Here is a 27,147-nt window from a genome sequence, read left to right as displayed (position 1 = left end):
TTTGGACTTTGCAAAGCCATATATATATAAATTGTGAGTCTCTGAAATGGAATATTGTATGCAGCATCTCTCAAAATGATCTAAACACAGATTATTTTTTTCCCATGCAATATCTCATAGGACAAATGTTCGTGAAATATGCTTGGGGAATGTTGGCTTGGATGCCTGAAATTTGCCTGTCAGCTAATTACTCAATTGAGTTAAGATATTAAGATTCCAAACCTCCTTTTAAAATAAATATAAAGCTATTTCCGGAGGTCCTGCAGAGTGAGCCGTTATCTGGTATACACAACACAGTACTGACAGCAAGGGAGTGGTTGCTTGTTAACTGAGTCAGTAACAGGTGAGCTGGAGATGAGGGAATGGGGCACGCATGTGGGCTTTGACTGGCAAGCCTCTGAGGTCGGAGGGGTGCGTCTGAGATGCTGGGCTGGATGTAGGTGAGGTGAAGAAGTTGGAGGTGTTACCATGCCAGCCTGGGGAGTGAGGGCTGCGGGCACTTGCTGGGGAGAGGCGGAAGGGTGTCCCTGGCTGGGAGAGAAATGAAAAAGCAAGGGAGACAGTCTTACTTTGGGGATACGATCTAAGTATTTAAAAGGTATATGCCCCTGAAAATAAATGAATTGTCAGCTTCTGTTGAAAAAAAAATTGGTGTTGTTTAAAAGTTATTCCTAAAAAACAGTGTGAGGTTGTCAAGAATTTCAGCATGTCCAGAGTTTCTGAGTAATGTCTAAAGAATGAGAAAAAAAAAGAATCTTCTTTTTTTTTTTGAGGAGAACAAAAAAGTTCTCCTTAAAATATCATTTTTAATCATAAAATAACATGTACTTATTGTAGAAAAATCCAAAAATATAAAAAGTAAGATGAAAAGAAAAATCATCCTTATCATCCATAATCTCTCCATCTAGAAAAAACTACTATAAATCTTTTAGCATATTATATTCCAGTCTCCCCTCCCTCCCATCTCTTTACCTTTTTACTCTCCCCATTTCTCAAATTGTGTAGTTTTGACTGATATTGAATATTGAACATAAAATTTTTATAACTTAATTGAAGGGTTGGCAAATCTGGCCTGCCACCTGTTTTTGTAAAAGCCCTGAGCTAAGAATGGTTTTTACATTTTAAAATTGTTGAAAAGAATCAATAATATTTCCTGATATTTGAAAATTCTATGAATTTACATTTCATTACTAAGTTTTACGGGGACCCAGCCACACCCACTTCTTTGCTGTTTCTGTGCTGTTTTCCTGCCACAAAGACAGAGAAGTAGTTGGGACAGAGACAGCAGGGTCTGCAAAGCCTAAAATATTTACTCTTTGGGCCTTTTGAGAAAAATCTTTGCTGACCTCTGGTTTAACCAATCCACAATTTGGGGGCTTCTGTTTGTTTCTTTGTTATTCTTTTGCCCATTATAAATAATATTTTAACTGATATCTTTGCACATAAGTTTTTGCCTACTTTTCTGGTTATTCTTTTTTATCCTAAAAACCTGATTACTGTGTCAAGAGGTATGAATATTTTAAGGCTCCTGATGTATACATGTCGAATTTCTTTCCAGAAAGCTCAAACTAAGTGTTACTCCCACAGGAAACATACAAAAGCTGCACAGATTTTCCTTTTGGCAATATAATCTCTGTACTACCCTGCCTTAAACTATTTTCAATTTAATAATGAAACAGTATTAGTCAAGTCCAGCCTTGCTGGTCATGGATTTGCTGGGGAGTAAGTTTCACATGCTTTATAATTTTTCTTTCTCCTTTCAATGCAGCCCTGACTGCTCTTAACACTTCCTGTCGTGAGACCTCATACAACCTGCCTGCTTCTCAGTCACTGTAAACAGGAGTGTTTAATGGAGAAAGGGAAATAGAAGATTCACCAGAATTTATGTCTGATTCTGTGTAAATCTAGGTTAGGTCTCTTTTGCCTGTCTACATGAATGTACTCGTATTTTGTATGATTGATTTTAGAATCAGCCTTCCAAATTCCACCTAAATATGCTCACACCCATTTCTCCTTCAACTGATAAATATGCTTGCCTCCTGCACAGGGAAACATTGTTAGTTTCACTCCCATGGGGAGCTAAAAAGTGTGTAGCTGTGCCCATGCCAAGGGCCTAGTGACCCTCATTTTCATGTTATTTGGTTGGAGAATGGATCTTCAGGCTTCAAAGTCTTAAGTTTAACTTTTACCCATCCTTAATGTGAAACTAATTTATGTTCTAGAGCATTGGTCCCCAACATTTTTGGCATCAGGGACTGGTTTCGTGGAAGACAATTTTTCCATGGATGGGGGTGGGAGATGGTTCAGGTGGTAATGCGAGCGATGGAGAGCGGCAGATGGAGCTTCGCTCGCTTGCTCACCCACTGCTCACCTCCTGCTGATTCCTAACAGGCCGCAGGCTGGTACTGGTCCATGGCCTGGGGGTTGGGGACCTCTGTTCTAGGGAGTACAGTTTTTTTAAATTTATTTTTTATTGAAGTATAGTTGATGTACAATGTTTCAGGAGTACAGCAAAGTGATTCAGATATATATATATATATATATGTACATATATATGTTACATTATATATATGGTACATATATATGTTACATTATATATGTAAGTTACATAAATAAAAGACTATATATATATTCTTTTTCAGATTCTTTTCCATTATAGGTTATTACAAGATATTGAATATAGTTTCCTGTGCTATACAGTAGGACTTTGTTGCTTATCTATTTTGTGTATAGTATTGTATATCTGTTATTCCCAAATTCCTAATTTATCCCTCCCCTCCTTTCCCCTTTGGTAACTATAAGTTTAGGTCCCAGGTCCCAGCCTGTCTTAGAGGGACTGGGGCTAAAAAGTGTTATAAGACCATTGAATTAATTGTCTCTAACCATTTTATTTTATTATTATTTTTTTACAGCACATCATATTATATCGCATTATATCATACATAATATGTACTACATACTATAATACATATATTACATTAAAAAAAATTTTTTATTACAGTATAGTTCATTTACAATGTTGTGTTACTTTCAGGTGTACAGCAAAGTGATTCAGTTATACATACATATACACATATATATACATTACATATATATCTATTCTTTTTCAGATTCTTTTCCCATATAGGTTATTACAGTATACTGAGCAGAGTTCCCTGTGCTATACAGTAGGTCCTTGTTGATTATCCATTTTATATACAGTAGTGTGTATATGTCAATCCCAAACTCCTAAGTTATCCCTTCCCCCCATCACCTTTCCCCTTTGGTAACCATAAGTTTGTTTTCTAAGTCTGTGAGTCTGTTTCTGTTTTGTAAATAAGTTCATCTGTATCATTTTTTTATTTTTTTAGACTCTGCGTATAAGTGATATCAGTAATCATTTTAGCCTGGTTTTAAGCTAGTTGTCATCTAGAGAATCTCATTCCTTTACTCAGCAACTATTTAATGGGTTAGTCTCTACTGAAACTATTCTTGAGCCCCTTAACTTTTCCTTTTCAAAAAAATCAGAAAAAAATCCTAGGGAGACTAGAAGTATCACCTTTCATCCATCCTTACATAGACTCCATCAGTGACTAGATGGGGGCCTTGGGCGAGGATCTTTCCCTCAGCTGAGCCAAGCAGATCTCCCAGGATCGTCACAGTTCAACTTCGCAGGGAGCCTGTAGAGATGGTCCTATGCCGGCCTCCTGTCTCAGGGACCAGCTGAGGTGAGGGTGGGCCTGGACCTTTTGTAAACCTTATTTTTAGCAGGTGCATTGTGGCTTTCTCCAATTCAGGCTCCAAGGCATTCTCAAACTTGAACTTTCGGAAGGGCTGAGGGGGAAGCCACATCTCTCCTGTACACAGATTCTAGCAGACGACTGACTCTGCCTCAGCAAAGTAATTTTGAGTAACGGTATCTCTGAAGCTACGTGCAGCCAGCCAAGTCTTCATCCCGCCCTTAGCACCCCAGGCGGCTTCCCAAGTATGCTTTCAGCCAGGGAGAAACCTCGGCGGCAGAGCGTGAGGAAGAGATTTCTCTCCCTGTTCCTTACAAGAGGACGTCATGCAGGCAGATTGCCTAATTTATGATGGCAAGTTCTAGAGAGAGCATCTAATAAAGAAGGCACATACATCCTCAAAAAAAAGCCAGGGCTCTGGGGCAAGATCCGCACGAACACTAAGTACACACACACACTCTCCCTTCGAAGGACAATGATGAATCTAGAAGGTTAGGAAAGAAAGATTTTATACCGAGCACTGAAAAAGGAAGTGATGAATCTAGAAGACAGTCTATTAAATTAGCTATGATTTACAGAATACGGGAAGTAGGAAAAAATGCAGGTTATAATGTATGGTTGTAACTATGATGTGATTGTCCCCACAGAGGACACAGAGGCTCAAGTTCTTTAGATCTGGAAAGACAGAGACATCATTTCATCCATCATCCTAATTTTTTCAATGACATATGATGAAATATCTATTAAATATGGTCAAAGTGACCTTTATAAAAAGCATATGGGGGACTTACCTGGTGGTCCAGTTGTTAAGACTTCACCTTCTAATGTAGGGGTGAGGGTTTGATCCCTGGTTGGGGATCTTACCACATGCCTCGGGGCCAAAAAAACCAAAACATAAAACAGAAGCAATATTGTAACAAATTCAATAAAGACTTAAAAAAAATGGTCCACATCAAAAAATCTTAAAAAAAAAATCTTAAAAAAAAAAGCATTTGGAATGAAACAGAATTAAAATTTAAGAGACTGAGTGTTGAGTCATTTACCTGGGGAAAAAATGCAAGTTGGATAATAAATGACTGATGATGACAGAAAAAATGTCTAGGGATTATTAGTATGAATTGGGAAGCTAACAGTATAGGATTGTTTTTCTTTTTGAAAGCAAGCAGCATACTGTGGGATGTCTTCTCCAAGTCATCACTGATAATTTTCTGTGTGAATTATTACTTGGGAACTTAGGCAGCACTTGAAGAAATCTCAGAGGCGTGCTAAAAAAATGACTGGAGGAATAAAAATATGGCCTTTAAGAAAAGTTAAGGAGGAAAAAAGAAAGAGAAGATGGCGGAAGAGTAAGACGCGGAACCTTCCTCCCCACAGATACACCAGAAATACATATACACGTGGAACAACTCCTACTGAACACCTACTGAACGCTGGCAGAAGACCTCAGACCTCCCAAAAGGCAAGAAACTCCCCACGTACCTAGGTAGGGCAAAAGAAAAAAGAATAAACAGAGACAAAAGAATAGGGACGGCACCTGCACCAGTGGGAGGGAGCTGTGAAGGGGGAAAGGTTTCCACACACTAGGAAGCCCCTTGGCGGGCGGAGACTGCGGGTGGCGGAGGGGGGAAGCTTCGGAGCCACGGAGGAGAGCACAGCAACAGGAGTGCGGAGGGCAAAGCAGAGAGATTCCCACACAGAGAATCGGCGCTGACCGGCACTCACCAGGCTGAGAGGCTTGTCTGCTCACCCGCCGGGGCAGGTGGGGCTGGGAGCTGAGGCTCGGGTTTCGGTCGGATGCCGGGAGAGGACTGGGGTTGGCAGCGTGAACACAGCCTGAAGGGGTTAGTGCACCACAGCTAGCCAGGAGGGAGTCCAGGAAAAAGTCTGGACCTGCCGAAGAGGCAAGAGACTTTTTCTTCCCTCTTTGTTTCCTGGTGCACGAGGAGAGGGGATTAAGAGCGCTGCTTAAAGGGACTCCAGAGACGGACGCGTGCTGCGGCTAACTGCGCAGATCCCAGAGACGGGCATGAGACGCTAAGGCTGCTGCTGCCGCCACAAAGAAGCCTGTGTGGGAGCACAGGTCACTATCCACACCCCTCTTCCGGGGAGCCTGTGCAGCCCGCCACTGCCAGGGTCCCAGGATCCAGGGACACCTTTCCTGGGAGAACGCATGGCGCACCTCAGGCTGGTGCAACGTAACACCGGCCTCTGCCGCTGCAGGCTCGCACCGCATCAACACCCCTCCTTCCCCCCGGCCTGAGTGAGCCAGAGCTCCCGAATCAGCTGCTCCTTTAACCCCGTCCTGCCTGAGCGAAGAACAGACGCCCTCCGCCGACCTACATGCAGAGGCCGGGCCCAATCCAAAGCTGAGCCCAGGGAGCTATGCGAACAAAGAAGAGAAAGGGAAATCTCTCCCAGCAGCCTCAGAAGCAGCGGATTAAAGCTCCACAATCAACTTGATGTACGCTGCATCTGTGGAATACCTGAATAGACAACGAATCATCCCAAATTGAGGAGGTGGACTTTGAGAGCAAGATTTATTATTTTTTCCCCTTTTCCTCTTTTTGTGAGTGTGTATCTGTATGCTTCTGTGTGAGATTTTGTCTGTGTAGCTTTGCTTTCACCATTTGCCCTGGGGTTCTATCCATCCATTTTTTGTTTTACTTAAAAATTTTTTTTTCTTAATAATTATTTTTTAATTTAATAACTTTATTTTATTCTATCTTATTTTATTTTATCCTCTTTCTTTCTTTCTAATTTTTCTCCCTTTTATTCTGAGCCGTGTGGATGAAAGGCTCTTGGTGCTGCAACCAGGAGTCTGTGCTGTGCCTCTGAGGTGGGAAAGGACACTGGTCCACAAGAGACCTCCCAGCTCCACATAATATCAAATGGCGAAAATCTCCCAGAGATCTCCATCTCAACAGCAGCACCTAGCTTCACTCAATGACCAGCAAGCTACAGTGCTGGACACCCTATGCCAAACAACTAGCAAGACAGGCACACAACACCACCCATTAGCAGATAGGCTGCCTAAAATCATAATAAGTCCACAGACACCCCAAAACACACCACCAGAGGTGGACCTGCCCACCAGAAAGACAAGATCCAGCCTCATCCACCAGAACACAGGTACTAGTTCCCTCCACCAGGAAGCCTACACAACCCACTGAACCAACTTTAGCCACTGGGGACAGACACCAAAAACAACAGGAACTACGAACTTGCAGCCTGCAAAAAGGAGACCCCAAACACAGTAAGATAAGCAAAATGAAAAGACAGAGAAACACACAGCAGATGAAGGAGCAAGATAAAAACCCACCAGACCTAACAAATGAAGAGGAAATAGGCAGTCTACCTGAAAAAGAATTCAGAATAATGATAGTAAAGATGATCCAAAATCTTGGAAATAGAACAGAGGAAATGCAAGAAACATTTAACAAGGACCTAGAAGAACTAAAGATGGAACAAGCAACGATGAACAACACAATAAATGAAATTAAAACTACTCTAGATGGGACCAATAGCAGAATAACTGAGGCAGAAGAATGGATAAGTGACGTGGAAGATAAAATAGTGGAAATAACTACTGCAGAGCAGAATAAAGAAAAAAGAATGAAAAGAACTGAGGACAGTCTCAGAGACCTCTGGGACAACATTAAACGCACCAACATTCGAATTATAGGGGTTCCAGAAGAAGAAGAGACAAAGAAAGGGACTGAAAATATTTGAAGAGATTATAGTTGAAACTTCCCTAATATGGGAAAGGAAATCAAGTCCAGGAAGCACAGAGAGTCCCATACAGGATAAATCCAAGAATAAACACTCCAAGACACCTATTAATCAAACTGTCAAAAATTAAATACAAAGAAAGCATATTAAAAGCAGCAAGGGAAAAACAACAAATAACACACAAGGGAATCCCCATAAGGTTAACAGCTGATCTTTCAGCAGAAACTCTGCAAGCTAGAAGGGACTGGCAGGACATATTTAAAGTGATGAAGGAGAAAAACCTACAACAAAGGTTACTCTACCCATCCAGGATCTCATTCAGATTTGATGGAGAAATTAAAACCTCTACAGACAAGCAAAAACTGAGAGAGTTCAGCACCACCATACCAGCTTTACAACATATGCTAAAGGAACTTCTCTAGGCAAGAAACACAAGAGAAGGAAAAGACCTACAATAACAAATCCAAAACAATTAAGAAAATGGGAATAGGAATATACATATCAATAATTACCTTAAATGTAAATGGATTAAATGCTCCTACCAAAAGACACAGACTGGCTGAATGGATACAAAAACAAGACCCATATATATACTGTCTACAAGAGACCCACTTCAGACCTAGAGACACATACAGATTGAAAGTAAGGGGATGGAAAAAGATATTCCATGCAAATGGAAACCAAAAGAAAGCTGGAATAGCAATACTCGTATCAGACAAAATAGACTTTAAAATAAAGACTATTAGAATAGACAAAGAAGGACACTACATAATGATGAAGTGATCGATTAAAGAAGAAGATATAACAATTGTAAATATTTATACACCCAACATAGGAGCACCTCAATACATAAGGCAAATACTAACAGCCATAAAAGGGGAAATCAACAGTAACACATTCATAGTAGGGGACTTTAACACCCCACTTTTACCAATGGACAGATCATCCAAAATGAAAATAAATAAGGAAACACAAGCTTTAAATGATACGTTAAATAAGATGGACATAATTGATATTTATAGGACATTCCATCCAAAAACAACAGAATACACATTTTTCTCAAGTGCTCATAGAAAATTCTCCAGGATAGATCATATCTTGGGTCAAAAATCAAGCCTTGGTAATTTTAAGAAAATTGAAATTGTATCAGGTATCTTTTCTGACCACAATACTATGAGAGTAGATATCAATTACAGGAAAAGATCTGTAAAAAATACAAACACATGGAGGCTAAACAATACACTACTTAATAACGAAGTGATCACTGAAGAAATCAAAGAGGAAATCAAAAAATCCCTAGAAACAAATGACAATGGAGACACGCCGACCCAAAACCTATGGGATGCAGCAAAAGCAGTTATGAGGGAAGTTTATAGCAATACAATCCTACCTTAAGAAACAGAAAACATCTCAAATAAACAACCTTACACCTAAAGCAATTAGAGAAAGAAGAACAAAAAAGAAACCAAAGTTAGCAGAAGGAAAGAAATCATAAAGATCACATCAGAAATAAATGAAAAAGAAGTGAAGGAAACGATAGCAAAGATCAATAAAACTAAAAGCTGTTTTTTTGAGAAGATAAAGTTGATAAACCATTAGCCAGACTCATCAAAAAAAAAGGGAGAAGACTCAAATCAATAGAATTAGAAATGAAAAAGGAGAAGTAAAAACTGACCCTGCAGAAATACAAAAGATCATGAGAAATTACTACAAGCAACTCTATGCCAATAAAATGGACAACCTGAAAGAAATGGACAAATTCTTAGAAATGCACAACCTGCCAAGACTGAATCAGGAAGAAATAGAAAATATGAACAGACCAATCACAAGCGCTGAAATTGAAACTGTGATTAAAAGTCTTCCAACAAACAAAAGCCCAGGACCAGATGGTTTCACAGGCGAATTCTATCAAACATTTAGAGAAGAGCTAACACCTATCCTTCTCAAACTCTTCCAAAATATAGCAGAGGGAGGAACACTCCCAAACTCATTCTACGAGGCCAACATCACCCTGATACCAAAACCAGACAAAGATGTCACAAAGAAAGAAAACTACAGGCCAGTATCACTGATGAACATAGATGCAAAAATCCTCAACAAAATACTAGGAAACAGAATCCAACAGCATATTAAAGGGATCATACACCATGACCAAGTGGGGTTTATTCCAGGAATGCAAGGATTCTTCAATATATGCATATAAATCAACGTGATACACCATATTAACAAATTGAAGGAGAAAAACCATATGATCATCTCAATAGATGCAGAGAAAGCTTTCGACAAAATTCAACGCCCAGTTATGATAAAACTCTGCAGAAAGTAGGCATAGAGGGAACTTTCCTCAACATAATAAAGGCCATATGTGACAAGCCCACAGCCAACATCATCCTCAATGGTGAAAAACTGAAAGCATTTCCACTAAGATCAGGAAGAAGGCAAGGTTGCCCACTCTCACCACTCTTATTCAACATAGTTTTGGAGGTTTTAGCCACAGCAGTCAGAGAAGCAAAGGAAATAAAAGGAATCCAAAGCAGAAAAGAAGAAGTAAAGCTGTCACTGTTTGCAGATGATATGATACTATACATAGAGAATCCTAAAGATGCTACCAATGCTAATCAATGAATTTGGTAAAGTAGCAGGATACAAAATTAATGCACAGAAATCTTTTGCATTCCTATCCACTAATGATGAAAAATCTGAAAGTGAAATCAAGAAAACACTCCCATTTACCATGGCAATAAAAAGAATAAAATATCTATGAATAAACCTACCTAAGGAGACAAAAGACCTGTATGCAGAAAATTATAAGACACTGATGAAAGAAATTAAAGATGATACAAATAGGTGGAGAGATATACCATGTTCTTGGATTGGAAGAATCAACATTGTGAAAATGACTCTACTACCCAAAGCAATCTACAGATTCAATGCAATCCCTATCAAACTACCACTGGCATTTTTCACAGAACTAGAACAACAAATTTCACAATTTGTATGGAAACACAAAAGACCGCGAATAGCTGAAGCAATCTTGAGAATGACAAACGGAGCTGGAGGAATCCATCTCCCTGACTTCAGACTATAGTACAAAGCTACAGTAATCAAGACAGTATGGTACTGGCACAAAAACAGAAATATAGATCAATGGAACAGGATAGAAAGCCCAGAGATAAACCCATGCACATATGGTCAGCTTATCTTTGATAAAGGAGGCAGGAATGTACAGTGGAGAAAGGACATCCTCTTCAATAAGTGGTGCTGGGAAAATTGGACTGGTACATGTAAAAGTATGAGATTAGAACAGTCCCTAACACCATACACAAAAATAAGCTCAAAATGGATTAAAGACCTAAATGTAAGACGAGAAACTTTCAAACTCTTAGCGTAAAACATAGGCAGAACACTGTGTGACATAAATCACAGCAAGATCCTTTTTGACCCACCCCCTAGAGAAATGCAAATAAAAATAAACAAATGGGACCTAATGAAACTTAAAAGCTTTTGCACAGCAAAGGAAACCATAAACAAGACGAAAAGACAACCCTCAGAATGGGAGAAAATATTTACAAATGAAGCAACTGACAAAAGATTAATCTCCAAAATTTACAGGCAGCACATGCAGCTCAATAACAAAAAAACAAACAACCCAATCTAAAGATGGGCAGATGACCTAAACAGACATTTCTCCAAAGAAGATATACAGATTGCCAAGAAACACATGAAAGAATGCTCAACATCATTAATCATTAGAGAAATGCAAATCAAAACTACATTGAGCTATCATCTCACACCGGTGAGAATGGCCATCATCAAAAAATCTAGAAACAGTAAATGCTGGAGAGGGTGTAGAGAAAAGGGAACCCTCTTGCACTTCTGGTGGGAATGTGAATTGGTACAGCCACTATGGAGAACAGTATGGAGGTTCCTTAAAAAGCTACAAATAGAACTACCATATGACCCAGCAATTCCACTACTGGGCATATACCCTGAGAAAACCATAATTCAAAAAGAGTCATGTATCAAAATGTTCATTGCAGCTCTATTTACAATAGCCCGGAGATGGAAACAACCTAAGTGTCCATCATCGGATGAATGGATAAAGAAGATGTGGCACATATATACAATGGAATATTACTCAGCCATAAAAAGAAACGAAATTGAGTTATTTGTAGTGAGGTGGATGGACCTAGAGTCTGTCATACACAGTGAAGTAAGTCAGAAAGAGAAAGACAAATACCGTATGCTAACACATATATATGGAATCTAAGGAAAAAAATGTCATGAAGAACCTAGGGGTAAGACAGGAATAAAGACACAGACCTACTAGAGAATGGACTGTAGGATATGGGGAGGGGGAAGGGTAAGCTGTGACAAAGTGAGAGAGTGCCATGGACATATATACACTACCAAATGTAAAATAGATAGCTAGTGGGAAGCAGCCGCATAGCAAAGGGAGAGCAGCTCGGTGCTTTGTGACCACCTGGATGGGTGGGATAGGGAGGGTGGGAGGGGGGGAGATGCAAGAGGGAGGAGATATGGGAACATATGTATATGTATTACTGATTCATTTTGTTATAAAACAGAAACTAACACACCATTGTAAAGCAATTATACTCCAATAAAGATGTAAAAAAGAAAAGTTAAGGAACTGGGATTATTAGAGTTTTTAGTAAAATATATTAAATAACTTCAATATTTTCAAACATTTCTCATTCTTTCTTTATCTCTGTCTCTCTCTCCCCACCCCCCCACAGACACACACAGATGCACACACACAGAGACACATACACAGAGACATAGTGACACACACACCCATTGGAACTTGAAACAATTATTTTGTTATATATTGATATATTAACGTCAAAGTTAATGGAAATTGAACTCTTTATTACCTTCCCAGCCTGTTACTAACAATTTCTATTAAGAATTCAGGGACTTGTAGAATCCTATTGATCGGACTCTATTTCCACGTTTTAATCGTAACTCAAAGGAAAACCAGTCCTGAATATGTACTTTCACTTCAGATACAAAATTTCAGTCATAGATGAATGAACCAACAAAACATTTATTTTCCTTCTACTTTTGAAGATGGCTGTGTATAAATGACTCCAACACAGAGGCCAACCATGTCTCCACTTCCTTCTTCACTGGGAGAACTAGAATGAATCATCTTTTGAAGAGTTTCTGTGGGAAAAGGCCTCACAATAAATCATTGGTTAGAAATAGGCTAGTTTCTCACTTCTATGTTAAGGTTTAAATCTGAGGAAAGTTGAATTTGCCTGTCAGCCTCAAAATAAAAATATAAGAAATTGTGACCCAAACCCTGGGCAACATGAATCATTCAGTGTTCTCTTGGCCAGGAACACTTGGGACTCTGAAATTGAGGAAGAAAGAAGCTATAAAATAGAAAGATTATCTTCAAACTCTCTTGGACTGCACTTTTGTGTATACTTGTAATTTTCATTCTTGCATCTTTACCTGGCAATGTGAGGGTCTTATAGTTGGATCTAAGAACATGCCCTCAGAAATAAAACATGCAGATAATCGAACCCAACTAGAATATAAGTCAAATTTCCTTGGGTTTTTAAAGTGGCTTACAAAAATATCCATTATTGGTGCTTGGGTTTTTAAGGGGACTTATAAAAATATCCATATTGGTGCTAAGCTGTGATATTAAGCTTTGATAGTATTTAAAGTTATAACTGTAAGCAGGACTTAGACATTCTGTTTTCTTAAGGGTCTTTCATCTCCAGAATTGCTTTGGGTGTTCAATTTAGGGCTCTTGCAGTTGACAGCAACAGAAACCCAAGCCAAATGAGCATAATGAACACAAGAAGGGTTTACCCAGAAGTAAGGCTAGTTTCAGGACCCTTGGGCTTTTTGCATTAGTTTCATTCCTTTGTGCGGTAAATATTTGTTTGTACTTCTCATGGGAATGCATTTTGCTATCCAGGTCTTCATATTGGAAAATTATTAAATATTCATTGATATGACCCATGAAGAAACATATTTACATGACAACGGACTCTAACAGGAATGTCTGAATTAATGGATGAGGGAATGTGGGAAACGGTGAACATTCCGAGATGTTTATGTCTTCCCTGAATTCAGTAGGATTCAGTTATTGAATGAAGGCATTTATTTTCTTCTGATTTGTATTTTACTTTATTAAAAAAAAATTAAATTGGAGTATAGTTGATTCACAATGTTGTGTTATTTCCTGCTGTACAGCAAAGTGAATCAGTTATACACAGAAATATATCCACTCTTTTTTAGATTCTTTTCCCATGTAGGCCATTACACAGTACTGAGTAGAGTTCCCTGTGCTATACAGTAGGTCCTTATTAGTTATTTATTTTATATATAGTGTATATATATCAATCCCAATCTCCCAATTTACCCCTACCCCTCTTACCCGCTGGTAACCATAAGTTTGTTTTCTACATCTGTAACTCTATTTCTGTTTTATAGATAAGTTCACTTTTACCCTATTTTAGATTCCTCATAGCGATATTGTACAATATTTGTCTTTGTCTGACTTACTTCACTCAGTATGACAATCTCTGTTCCAACCATGTTGCTGCAAATGGCATTATTTCATTCTTTTTTATGGCTGAGTAATATATCATTGTATATATGTACCACATCTTCTTTATCCATTCAACTGTCCATGGACATTTAAGTTGCTTCCATGTCCTGGCTATTGTAAATAGTGCTGCAGTGAACATTGGGGTGCATGTATCTTTTCAAATTATGGTTTTCTCTGGATATATGCCCAGGAGTGGGATTGCTAGATCATATGGTAGCTCTATTTTTAGTTTTCTAAGGAACCTCCATACTGTGCTCCATAGTGGCTGTACCAATTTAACAGCATAGGAGGGTTCCCTTTTCTCCACACCCTCTCTAACATTTATTTTTGTAGATTTGTTTGTAGATTTTTTGATGATGGCCATTCTGACATGTGTGAGGTGGTACCTACAATGAGGTATTTGATTTGCATTTCTCTAATAATTTGTGATGTTGAGCATATTTTCATGTGCTTACATAGGCAGGACACACTTTGATATAAATTAGAGCAAGATCCTTTTCAATCCACCTCCTAGTGTAATGAAAATAAAAACAAAAATAAACAAATGGGCCCCAATTAAGCTTAAAAGTTTTTGTCCAGCAGAAGAAACCATAAACAAAATGAAAAGACAACCCTCAGAATGGGAGGAAATATTTGCAGAAGAAGCAACCAATGAGGGATTAATATCCAAAATATACAAACAGCTCAATATCAAAAAAACAAACAACCCAATCAAAAAAATGGGTGGAAGATCTAAATAGACATTTCTCCAAAGAAGACATACTGATGGCTAAAAATGAAGGCATTTCTTTGTGAAGGTTCTCCCCTGGGGAGAAATTAATTCACACATTCATTCAGCCCAGATTTATTGAGCACCTACTATATTCCAGGTATGGGTCTAGCTGCAGAGGATAAAGCTGGGATCAAGACCAATTCCCTGTCCTCTTAGAGCTCACCTTGAGACAGATGCAAGACACAAGAATGACTTGTTAGTAAAATTTCAGATAGAGATCTGTTGAAAATAAAGTGCGGTGAGGGGATGGGAATGGTTGTGAGTGGCTCCGTCTGGAGGGGGCCAGGAAGAACTTTCTGGAAGGGACATTTGTGACATGAATGAAGAGAAGCAGGCACCTGTAATAAGGTCTGGGACAGAGTTTTGGAGGCAGAAGAAATAGCAAGTGAGACTAGAACTCACTGCTGTGGATAAGGAAGGGCAAAAAGTCCCATGGGGGGCGGGGCGGAGCAGCGTGAGAAGTGGGGCGAGTGATGGGTAAGAGCCAGCTGGGGCCAGAGCACGTTGGCGGGGAGGGGAGGGCGGCGGGTCTAAGCGCATGATTGTTAAAGAACTTTCTGGCTGCTCTGTGACCGATGGACTAAAAGGGGCAGAGCGCAGAGCATCCCCTTATCGGTCACCTTATTCCAGACCTTCCCTGTCACTCCTACGTCCTCGAAGGTAACTGCCTATTTGAACATGAACTTCCCCTCAGGTTTTCCGGCAGCTTAGGTCAAAGGCAGGTCCACCAGTCAGCTGCTGGGCGGACCAAGTGACTGACCCTAGAGTCCAGAGGCCGGGCAGGGGACCTCCTTGGATCCACGCAGGTGATGCTCTCAAGGTCCTGCCTCCCGTCGTCGCCCTCGTTCTTTCCATCTCTGGGTGGCCTTGGCCTCTCCTCCTTCCCCGGAGTGCCTCAGCCCGCTTCTCCCCAGTCCTAGCGGGAGGAGAGCTAAGCTGACTTCTACCAGGGTTCCCTAGGAGCTTGCACTAAGGATCCAGATCCAAAACCCACCCTCTGGCCGCTGCCCTCGGAAAGGGGGCGGGTGGGGGCGCGAACCTTATCTCGGGCTCCGCCTCCAGGGGCCGGGAGTGTCCCTCGCGCGCTGCACCGGCCGCCACGGGCAGACAGACTCCGGGCTCCGGGAGGGCTGCTGATCCGCTCTAGCCCAGGTCGTGTTCAGGCCGCGACCGTTCACTCCCGGGACACCCCGGGCCCACGCGGAGCGCGTAGCGGCTGCGACGGCACCCCTGACAAGGGACGCGCGCCAGGTAAGGTGGTACCTCCTCCTCCAGTGTCCTCGCCCGAATGACAAACAGGGGACTTCAGGCTGGCCCTCTCGCGGCTGAAGTTTCCAGTTTGCACTCCCGAGGGTGCAGTTTCTTCCCGTGCGCGCGGAGGCGGTGGGTGAGCTGCGAGGTAGAATCCGCGCCCAGGCTGGAGGCTGGGACGCAGGATTTGTCTGGCAAGGTTACTGGGTGGTCATATAATCTTGGGAGCCTGTCTGGGTTCTGATTTCTGTTTGGAGTGTTTGGCCTCTGGGAATGAATAATGCGCGGTGATTTACACCCCTAAGCTCAACCCCCTGGTCCTCGGTCGGTCTTTCTGGAAGGGGCTCTGTTGTCCACACGTGGGGCGCGAGCGCACGGGGCGGTGGGCTGCACGGTGCCCCCGAGGCTCTTTGAGGCTGCTGCCCAGGAAGCTCACTCAGGGGAGCTTAAAAAAATCTGGTGCTGCGGCAGCACCCGGATCAATTAAATCAGAATCTCCAGGAGTGGGGCTCAAAACTTCCCAGGTGATTGCTAGGTGGAGTAGTTTGGGAACCAGTGAGTGACGGCCGTGGTTTTCCAAGGAAGGAATGGGAGGGTTTCTGGACAGCAGCGGCAGCGTCACCTGGGAACTTTTAGAAATGCAAAATCTGGGGCCCGCCAAGGAGGCCTAGACCTCCTGAATCTGAAACTATGGAGGTAGGGACCCAGCCCTTTGTTTTTTCTTGGACCGTGCAGGTGATGCTAGCACTTGCTCACTTTTGAGAACTCAGGGCTGGATCTCAGTGGAGGGAAGGGCAGACACCTTCGAATTCCCCTTCAGAGGGAGGAGGGAACAGATCCGTTTTCAGAAAATCTTGGGTATTCATCAGTAGGATTTTGCCCATATTAAAAAAAAAAAATACTGTGGACTTTGGAGGATCCTATAAAGGGCAGAGACTTAGCCATCATCTCGAGCAATTTTTTGTCATAGAGAACTTTTCCTTTTTTTTTTTTAGAGTTGAAGCCAAAGAAGAAATGTACCTAAGAATCTCCTGGCTGTAATAACATGAATGTTTGGCCCCTGATTCGATGCTCCCCATCACCCCTGTCATCAGTGCATGCTACAAGGCTCATATAAAGTATTTTTTAAAAAAGCAATTGGAGGTTTCAGGGATTCATGCCAATTCTCCAGAGTGAAAGAGAATTCAGCATTGCAGGTCTATGTACTCTCTGAGTGGCTCCTTTTTTTTCTTTTTTTTTTTTAAAGGATCTTTTTTTTTTTTTTAGATGTTGGGGGTAGGAGTTTATTAATTAATTTATTTATTTTTGCTGTGTTGGGTCTTCGTTTCTGTGCGAGGGCTTTCTCTAGTTGTGGCAAGCGGGGGCCACTCTTCATCGCGGTGCGTGGGCCTCTCACTATCGCGGCCTCTCTTGTTGCGGAGCAAAGGCTCCAGACGTGCAGGCTCAGTAGTTGTGGCTCACGGGCCTAGTTGTTCCGCGGCATGTGGGGTCTTCCCAGACCAGGGCTCGAACCTGTGTCCCCTGCATTAGCAGGCAGATTCTCAACCACTGTGCCACCAGGGAAGCCCTCCTTTTTTTTTCTTTTAACAGAGATCTGAGATTTCAAAATTTTGGCGAAAAAAAATTCCAGCTCTTCCTAAGTCATTATTACAGAAATAGAATGACTTTGCAAATAGGCTTAAATGGATTCAAAAATCTGACGTTGGATAAAAAAGCTAGAATAGGCATGACTGTGGTCCTAGAACATGTGTGCTGGGTGAACACTGCTCAGTGTACAGAGACTTCCTGTGCAGAGAACATTTATTTTCCGTGCCAATTTGTAATGAGGTAGAGAGACCTTTAAGGGACAGGTCCTAAGCTTGTGTTTAGATGCTGGGGGGAAATATAGGTAGTGGTGAGGACTAGGAGCCTGGATCTGAGGCCCAAGCTGCAGGTTCAAGACCTACTCTTCTGCCTCTCTGTACTCTGGGGCAGTGGCATAACTCTGCGAGCCTCACTTTCCTCATCTGTAAAATGGGGACTGCAGTAGTACAATGCATACTTCATAATTCTCATGTTGTCAGAGTTAAAGGAAATAATGCTTCCAGCATAGTCAATGAAATATTTATTAGCTCAAAATATGCACACACAGACACACACACACACTTAAAACAAAACAAAAACCTAATCCCCAAACACTTTGGAATGAAAACTGTGTTGATAACATGGTCGCATATTTTATCTACACATATTTACATACCAACCTCACCCTTAGAATTTACAGTTTTTCCTTCTTACTAGAATGTGAGCATATGGATGTCCTCCAATTATCTTCCTAATTTTATTACATGTTTTATATAGAAATTTTTAGAAAAATATTTTTAGTAGATTATCTTCAAGTCAACAGCGCAGTTATGTATCTACTCATTGTCTGTGGTAAAGAATTTTACCATCTGGTGGAATTTATAATCTAGTCACATTCAGATATAAATAGTCTTAAAATCTGGCTCTCCAGAGTATCATTCCTTATAAAAGAAAATTCAAATGGTAGGCATGGCATGCTGTATCCCCCAAGAGAACCAGTTTAGAAGTACTATCTGGTGTTTCCTAGGTAATTAAGAGGGAGAAAGAAATGAAACCTTATTCAATTACATCGAGGTTTGTTCAAGATAATGTAAAAGAAAGCAAATTGAGGACACATCAAGGGCTAAACTGGCAAAAAGGATAGGTGAGGTAGTTCAAGTGTCCTTTTCCTCCTTAAATGCAATAATTTCAAAATGCTTCAAAACCACATACAGAAAAAGCAGTTTGATTGGAACTGATCTGGATGATCCTCTTAGGACCAAATAGTTCTAGTAAAAAAAAAATTATGGGTATTAATTCCAAAAAAGATGCCAAATGATTCTGTACTTTGAAATGAGTCTTGATTCACCTTTAATTTCAGTTATAAATTGAATATTAGATTTCGAACTTAGGGTGCCTTTTTAGGACTCATCTCCCATCTTTAAATGTAAGAGGTTGTACCCTTGCAGTTTCCAATCTTCTGTGACTTCTAGAAGACAAAACATAATGCAAGTTTCAGCATATAAACATCTTAGTAACTCCTCCATTCAGGAAATCAGGTCTTCATTAGGACACTTTTAAAATTACAATGTAATATTATTAAATTCAATATAATAAGAATGTAAGGTTATTAAATTAAATGTAATTACAATTTAATGTAAGTAGGGTTTTCTCTTAGGCTCACTATGTATTGAAATGAGGAGTGCCTCTGGGCATGAAAAGGGAAGATCAGAGGCACCTCTCTTGATGGAAAAAATGAAGGCGTGTGGAAGCCAGTATCCTGGATAATTTAACTGAAGAGCTGAGCATCTGTGATGTTGCAATTCAGCGACAAGATGTGGCGGCCCAGTGAGTGGTCAATTAGGAATGATCACTACTGCAATGCCCCACAATGATTTTGTGATTCTCCACTTGAAGCCACAAATCCTGGGGCAGAGATAATCAAAAACAAGTTAGCTAATTGCATTTATTTTTCATAATTTGGCTCACTTGGAAAGATCTTGATGGCTTTCATTTCAGTGCATTTATTTTGAGGGCCCCATTTGTTCCAAAGTTGATGGTTTTACCACTAAGGCCAATCTGGAAAGTCTTGTGAGTAAAAACAAATCACAGGAAAGGGCTATATGTTTTTATTTTGTATTTATTATCTTTGGATTATATTTCTCAGCATGCAGTAGTAATTCTTTAGTTTGATTCATTAGCATTCTTGTGGGAAACAAGTTGAAATATTTATTTCTGGCAAGTGATCCAGTCTCGCACAAAGAGAATTAGCCATGGAGGCTGAGTTCTCGAACTTTCTCCATCTCATGGTAAAGGACACTCACTCTCAATCCAAAATGCTAAGCCTTGAATCCTGACTCTGTCACTTACTAGTTGTTTGAACCCGGACAAGTTGCGTAACCTTTCCTTACTTCCGTTTCCTCATTAGTAAAATTGGGGTAATGGTACCTACATCAGTGGGATTATCATGAGGAGTCAATGAGTTAATGTCTCTAACGTTCTACCAACAGTGCCTGGCTCACAGTCAAAGCTTAATAGGAATTTGCTCTTCTTTCACCTTGGACGTTAATAAATAGTTTAAGCTGAAACTCTCTTTTCTCTTTTCACCTCTGAAAATTGGATCCTGAAAAGGCAGTCCTAATTTATGTTATGTTCATTTGATGCTTTTTCTGTTTTAGCTAGTGGGAGAATTTGCTTCTGAATAAGTGAAGTCCTTCAAGTTTCTCAGAAAATAATACAAGCTTTTGAACAACATTCTAAAGCTTCCCAAATGCTGCTGCTGCTGGCTTGAGACCACACTTTGAGAATCACTGCTTCACTCCACAAGTTCCCAAACTGAACTGCACACTGGAATTACCTGAGATCAGTGTTCTAGCATGTTGATCCTCAAACTGATTAAAAAGTTAATCAGTTGGGTTAATTTATTGTGAAAGTAGTAATCATGTGCTTTGAAAAAGAGAGGCTGTGTAACAGTACACATTAACTGTATACATGGAATTCCCGTATACTGATAGAATTTTTAGGGATATTAGAATTTGTTTAATCTAAATGAGGAAACAGGGTCTTGGAGACCTCATTCTTGGCTAAGGGCTCAGGAATAGTCAGTGGTGGCACCAGATGACAACAGGTTTCCTGTGTTCTACTCTGTACATTTTTCATTCAACTACCTTGTCTTCTGAAAACAGGTAATGTGACAGAAGCACATAATCCAAGATAGGGTGTCCTGGGAATGCTACTCACCTACCTGTTTCCCTTGACCGAGTTTGATTTCAGGGTTATTAATTGAAAAGCTTTTCTAAATGAAAAACCACTGACACCAATATGGCCAACTTGTAAGAAAATAAACCTATAGCTATCAATTGTGAAAAGGATGATTTTTTTTCCACTAAGTTTACCATTTCTAAGGATTCAACTGAGTTTTACCTCTTTGCTGTTTCTTTAGCGTTTTGGCTTTTACTAATGAAAAACTCAGAGATATCTTTGAAAATTTCAGGAAACATTGAGAATTTTCTCAAGTCCAAGTTTGGTGACCTTCTGGGAATCCTGCCAGTTGCTTGTGTTTGATTCACTGTATAATTTTTGTTTTGACTTGTCTTGTTTTGATCTAGGTCAATATAGCCATGATTGCAGTGTTATGTTACCCGTTAACTGTTTGATTTTACAGTTATTGGTGTCAAGAAGAAAAGATTAAGGACCAACAATATTTTCTTTTTAAATTCAAAGTGAAAAGAAGTTCTAGTGAAGTTTGAGCTTTATAGGAAGTTCTTCTAAATATATTTTTCAGAAATTTAGTCTTTTAACTTTTTATTAGGTAACTTTTTATTAGGTAAATAAAAACAAACACTCGGAATATATGTCTTATATTTTTATGTTAACTTTCAAATCCACATGTGATTCAATGATTGAAACAACTTATTGAATTACATACTTTTAGAAATGGTAAACCTTGCTGTTTATGTATTTTTCTACTTTATTAGGAAGAGAGAGTTTGATTCTACCTCGAGGTCATGTCTAGGCACATACCAGTACCCAGAATTAGATAGAATGTTAAAGATAAGGCAGGGAGGAACATTCTTTGTAAGTGTTCAGCCAATTATCACATAGCGCTGAAGTGCCTACCCAGTGCTTGGCTATCCCAGGGGGATTCAGAGAAGTTGCTATGTTCGGTTTAGTAAGTCTATTAATAGCCAATTGGCAGTTTTCTTTTTTAAATGGAAAAATCCCTTTAATATATTATAAAAATAACATTTTGTACATATTTTTAAGTGAAAAAATGTATAAGGCAAAAATGGTTTTGATTTAAATTTAGAAAAATCAGCAAGCATGGCATGATGTGTCACTTTGTTTCTTCTCAAATCATTTTTGATTCCCATTTAACATAATGTCCTGAAGCAATCTTTAGAAAGGGTTGAATATGAATTAAAAAAAATCTCTTGAAATACAGTTGATTTATAATGTTGTGTTACTTTCAGTTGTACAGCACAGTGATTCAGTTATGTATATGTTCTTTTTTAGATTCTTTTCCATTATAGGTTATTACAAGATATTGAGTATAGTTTCCTGTGCTATACAGTAAATCCTTGTTTATTTTATATATAGTAGTGTGTATCTGTTAATCCCAAACTCCTAATTTATCCCTCCCCCCTTTTCCCCTTTGGTAGTCATAAGTTTGTTTTCTATGTCTGTAGGCCTATGTCTGTTTTGCAAAATAAGTTCACTTGTATCATTTTTTTTTAGATTTCACATATAAGTGATATCATATGATATTTGTCTTTTGCTGTCTTACTTCACTTAGTATGATAATCTCTAGGGCCATCCATGTTGCTGCAAATGGCATTATCACATTCTTTTTTATGGCTGAATAATACTCCATTGTGTATACACCACATCTTCTTTATCCATTGATACACTCACCCTAATGTTCAGAGTAGCACTATTTACAATAGCCAAGACATGGAAGCAACCTAAGTCTCCATCGGCAGATGAGTATGATTTGAATTTGTATCTTGGCAAGAAGTGGAGAGGTTATCCCAGAGAGAGGCACTGCAGAGAAGAGAAACACCCACGATCCTGAGAATGCAGGCAACTCCGTTACCTCCCTGTAGAAACTCCCCCTTTCCCTCGGGCAGTTTGCCTTTCCATCCTTTCACAGTTCCTTCGCTTTTCATTCCCTGTTCAAATCACTTGTTAAACAGCACCTCTGGACTAAGGTTTGAAATGAGAGAGAATAAAAGATGCACTGTGGGGGGCAGTGATGCCACAGTAACTGTCTTAGCTAGAATGGTCTAGGCATTTCCTACTTAGGTCCCTTTGGAATGAGGAGGGAGCGGAGGTGAAAAGTAAAGGTGGGATTCAGAGCTCTTGATGGAATGTGGAGGTACATGGAACGTTATTCAAACTCCTATATATTTAGTGGCAGCAAGCATGTCAGTGTGGAGTGTGAGCAAGGAAGTACCCACAACCTAAGTTATGTGTCATTTCTGTTCTACTGTATGAGTAACGGCATGGTAGAATAGTATTTATATATGAAGTACTAAATAAATAGACACCCTCATTATTTCCAAGAAGGCTATGGACCAGGAAATGGGAAACCTGGTTTCTCATTCCAGCCCACCACCAACTTACTAAGTTGGTAGCTTATCAGAAAAACCTGCAGTAAGAGAGAGCTGAGAAGGTGTGATTGTAAAGGCTTAGTCTTATTTCATTTTGCTGTTCACATATTTTTCTTTTTCTTGGTGAAAAGCACCATTTGAGACCATCATGGAACATGTAAAGAATAGCAGATTAGAGCATCTGTGCCCAGAGTTTAAATCAATGTGGAGTAGCATCCTTTAGGGAATTAGTCTCCTGAGAAATATAGCATTCATTCCTAAAATTCCTATAACAATGTTCTTGAATGTTCACTGAAGATGGACGTTACTGTGAATGAGAAATAATGAAATAACAGATCTTTTTATTTCAAGAAAATTGTATTTTCCTTTTCATGAGGCCTAAACAAATTTTTTTTGGCCTCCATATGGGAATTATGTTAAAAATATTCATTGGTCTTTTCAACACTTGAAAAAAAAATTTCTGATTCTTTCTTAATTATGGGTTTTGTAAGGGGAATCATGTTTATATGAGTAATCAAATTATATTTTTGAGCTCAAAATTGCATGTTTCCCAAAATGTTAACAGTTGCATTTGGGAGGTAGCACGATAGATATTTTCTTTCCTGCTTTTCTTTGTTTTCTCTATTTTTTAATACATATGTATTACACTTATAATGCAAAGATAAATGCATAACTACACGCTTTGTAGAAGGAAACATATGAAATGGTAATTTTGAATTCCCATACAAATGAGAGAGAATGATGTTGCAGTGTGATTCATTTATGTTCTTATAATTCACAAAGTACATGTTGTGCCAGATGAACTTTGAAATACCAGACACACTAATAACAGTAAAATCTGGCTAAAATTACACAAGTAATTTTTCTTAAAATCAGAACATCACTTTATTACTCCTTGTGAATGCCAAAAGAATATTATGTACTCTAATACCTTAAAGCCATTGAAGATTATAGCTGAGATTGGGGTGGGCTTTATGTAGTTATGGCCCTGACACTTGGTACGTGTGTGACCTTGTGCATGGTTTTTAACCTTTTAAAGCTTAATTTGCCCATCTGTCAAGAGAGGCTCATAGGACCTTCTTCATACTGTGGTCAGGAGGAGTAAATGGAATAATGCACATGAACCCTTTAGTATAGTGCCTGGCAGGTAAAGGTCCTCAAATTTGCTCAAATTATTTATTATCATAAGTATTCTCCCTACTTCTAAGCTTGTTCACACGTGTGATTTGGATATCTACCTTGTGGAAAGTGGGTTGCTTCTTCAGATGATGCTATCCTCTGGGCAGCCTGGGTCATGGAGGAGAGGCAAATCCAGATTTTTACCCTTCTCCACTTGCGCTGGGAGATGCAGGGGAGGGTGTCTCCTGAAGCTAGCAGTGTGCTAGGGGTGATGACAGAGGCTTTGGAGAGCAACTCCTATGACTCTAAGTGCTGGAGTCTGGGAGTCTGGCACCCTTTGCCATATGGCATGGTCCCTGGTCACTGCGATTGATGTGGGAGGTTGAGGGTGTCCTCAGGTCTGTCTTGCAGCTGCAGGTGGTTTTTCATGAGCTCCTGGATTTTAGCAGTTGAAGAGGTCTCTTTGGTCAGGACCCTGGATTGTCCGTCTTAGGCTCTGGGAAAATCAGAAGATCGCTTTGTCTCCGGGCAGAGTTTCAGTACCCATTTCCCTCCTCAGCCAGGGGCCTTTGTGCAGCTGCAGCCCAGACTCTGGTACATCTGTATAGGATATACATTAATTCATCTGTCTGGCAAACAGCTTCTCCAGCTCTTTGTATAGATTAATCTAGATCCTAGGGATGCAGCAAAAATGAGACATGATCCCCATCCTCAAGGACTCACATTCTGTTTGTAAATTTCCCCATGACTGCTTGGTATGTCAGGGTTGGTTGTTATACCCCAGAGCTCCTAACCCTAGTCCAATGTTGCTCCCAGTAGAGTGCTTCAAGGGGGGTGAAGGGGTTGACTTCATATGTTAATTGCTCCCACACCCACTAATCTGAAGGTTTATTATTAGGGTCCCTGGTTGGATCTATGTTTTCCTCAAAACTGCGATGAGTTTTACATATATAACATGCATCAGTAAGTTTCTACAAAGTGTTTAGACTAGGCACATAGTCTACCAATCCAAAAACTAAACTAAGCAAAAGACCATGATGAACTGAATTGAATTGACTGAGGTTTGACAGAAGGAAGTTATGGAGATACTGGGAAAATCAGACTCGATTATTTTTAGACTACACATGTCAGAGTCCTGGAAAAAAGTGTAAATATTTTTGAGCTCTGATTCTTCTCAATTAGTTAATTAAATGAATGTCTGGCCAGTTACCAATATAGGATATTGAGAGCCATTTGTGCATCTGTGTTTCCTTAACTGTGCCTCGAAATAATTTTAATTTTTAGCTGGATAGTGTAATGTCACATCGGACACTTTTTGGCCAGCCCTTTAACTTCATTAAATGCTAAGCTTGAGTAGGGCAATGATTTTGTGCATTTTAAATGTTTCTACGTTGTCTCGGATAAGGCTGCCAAATTGAATTCCACATCTTCCTTCTAGTAACCTGCCATGTTTTAGATCTTTGGGCCTAAAGTAGTCTAAGTAAGACTAGTGAAGCAATTATGATTTCATATTTTCAAGCTTGATATGAATACTAATGACTTTAATTTAAAAATAAATGTGTGCACGCTTTCCTCTTTATCCCTTCTTCCAGTTTTTCCCCAAAGATGAGCACATATCATAAAGGTAGCTGCAAGAAGAAACTTTTTCGTTTTCCTTTCTTTCATCATTTTCATATTGCCAATCCTCAGGCAAGGCCAATCTACTTTACTCCAGACAGTGTCCTCAAGGAATCCGATTGTTACAGGACAGCAATCTTCCCAAAATTCAGTGAAGAGGAGACATAGTCCTGCTTCTCCAGAGTGTAAGACTTTGCTACTATTACTCTAGACTCTAGAGAATTTCAAATTTTGACTTTATTTTTCCTTCAAAATCTTTCTCCTGGGATTTCCACTTTCTCAGAGCTGTCTATTGATATATGCTAAGGCAAAAGGGAAGACGGTGTATTTTATTTTCCGCAAAAGCAGCGAGAATGGGTTTCAGTTTCTATAACCATTGTCTTCATTAGGGAGTTGGGAAGTTTTAAATGCAAAATAAGGAATTTTGATATATCAAGAGGGCAGAGGGGAAACAAGAACTCCCAAGGAAGCTGTTACTGTGTCTTTCATCCCATCACAAGGAGCTGTTGATAACTATAAAAACGTTGATTTTGTGCTATATGGGAAAAAAGTGATGAGTCAGCAAGTTAAATTTCAGTGGCTCCCTGGGTACCGAGCAGACTGAGGTTGGCCGTGGTCCCAGGTTGCTTATGATACGGTTGGGAAATGCACTATTTCAAATATAATTTTGGGGAGCAAATAAGACTCTGTAACTGAGCTCCAAATGGTCTAATAGTGGAGGTAGGCACCTTGGAAGACATGGTCTGTTTTTGTCATGATTTGCTTCATGGAGGATGTATGGCTTGAACCTGCTTTTGAAGTGTGGTTTAGTTTACACACACACCATAGTCAACCTAAATCATAGGGTTGGGAATTATCTTACAAGTAATTGTTGTTTATAATACAAATGTTGTTTATACCAATGATGCTTGATGTGTTAACCCCCCCATAACAAAACTGATGAGCACATGATCTCCAGTCTGGTCAGCCTTCCCTGGACACACTGAGTTTTGATTCTTTCTGGCCATTGGTTGCTGAGAAGAAAGGGTGTAGCCCTGTTCTTTTCTCACTGTAGCCCAAGCTAATTTTTGGCAGCCAGCTCACACTAACAACTTCAGTTTATCATTAGCTAAGGACTTTTTGTCTCTTCAGCTCTCCTGCTGTTTGGACAACAGATTCCTTTTAAGCATTCCACAATCCAGATTTTGGATCCCA

The 27,147-nt window shown here is 39.8% G+C and overlaps 1 protein-coding gene across 1 annotated transcript in view; it reads left to right on the top strand.

Moving 5' to 3' along the window:
• The first annotated feature begins 15,879 nt into the window (after positions 1-15,879).
• COL21A1 (collagen type XXI alpha 1 chain) overlaps positions 15,880-27,147 on the top strand; it is a 186,351-nt gene continuing 175,083 nt past the window's right edge. The window contains exon 1 of the mRNA XM_073810876.1: positions 15,880-16,063. The gene's annotated coding sequence lies outside the window, so the exon portion shown is untranslated. The remainder of the gene's footprint in view (positions 16,064-27,147) is intronic.

The sequence above is a fragment of the Tursiops truncatus genome, chromosome 10 (assembly GCF_011762595.2).
Source record: "Tursiops truncatus isolate mTurTru1 chromosome 10, mTurTru1.mat.Y, whole genome shotgun sequence".
Taxonomy (NCBI): Eukaryota; Metazoa; Chordata; class Mammalia; order Artiodactyla; family Delphinidae; genus Tursiops; species Tursiops truncatus.
Note: the sequence above shows the minus strand (reverse complement) of the source record. Positions and strands in the feature narration are given on the sequence as shown.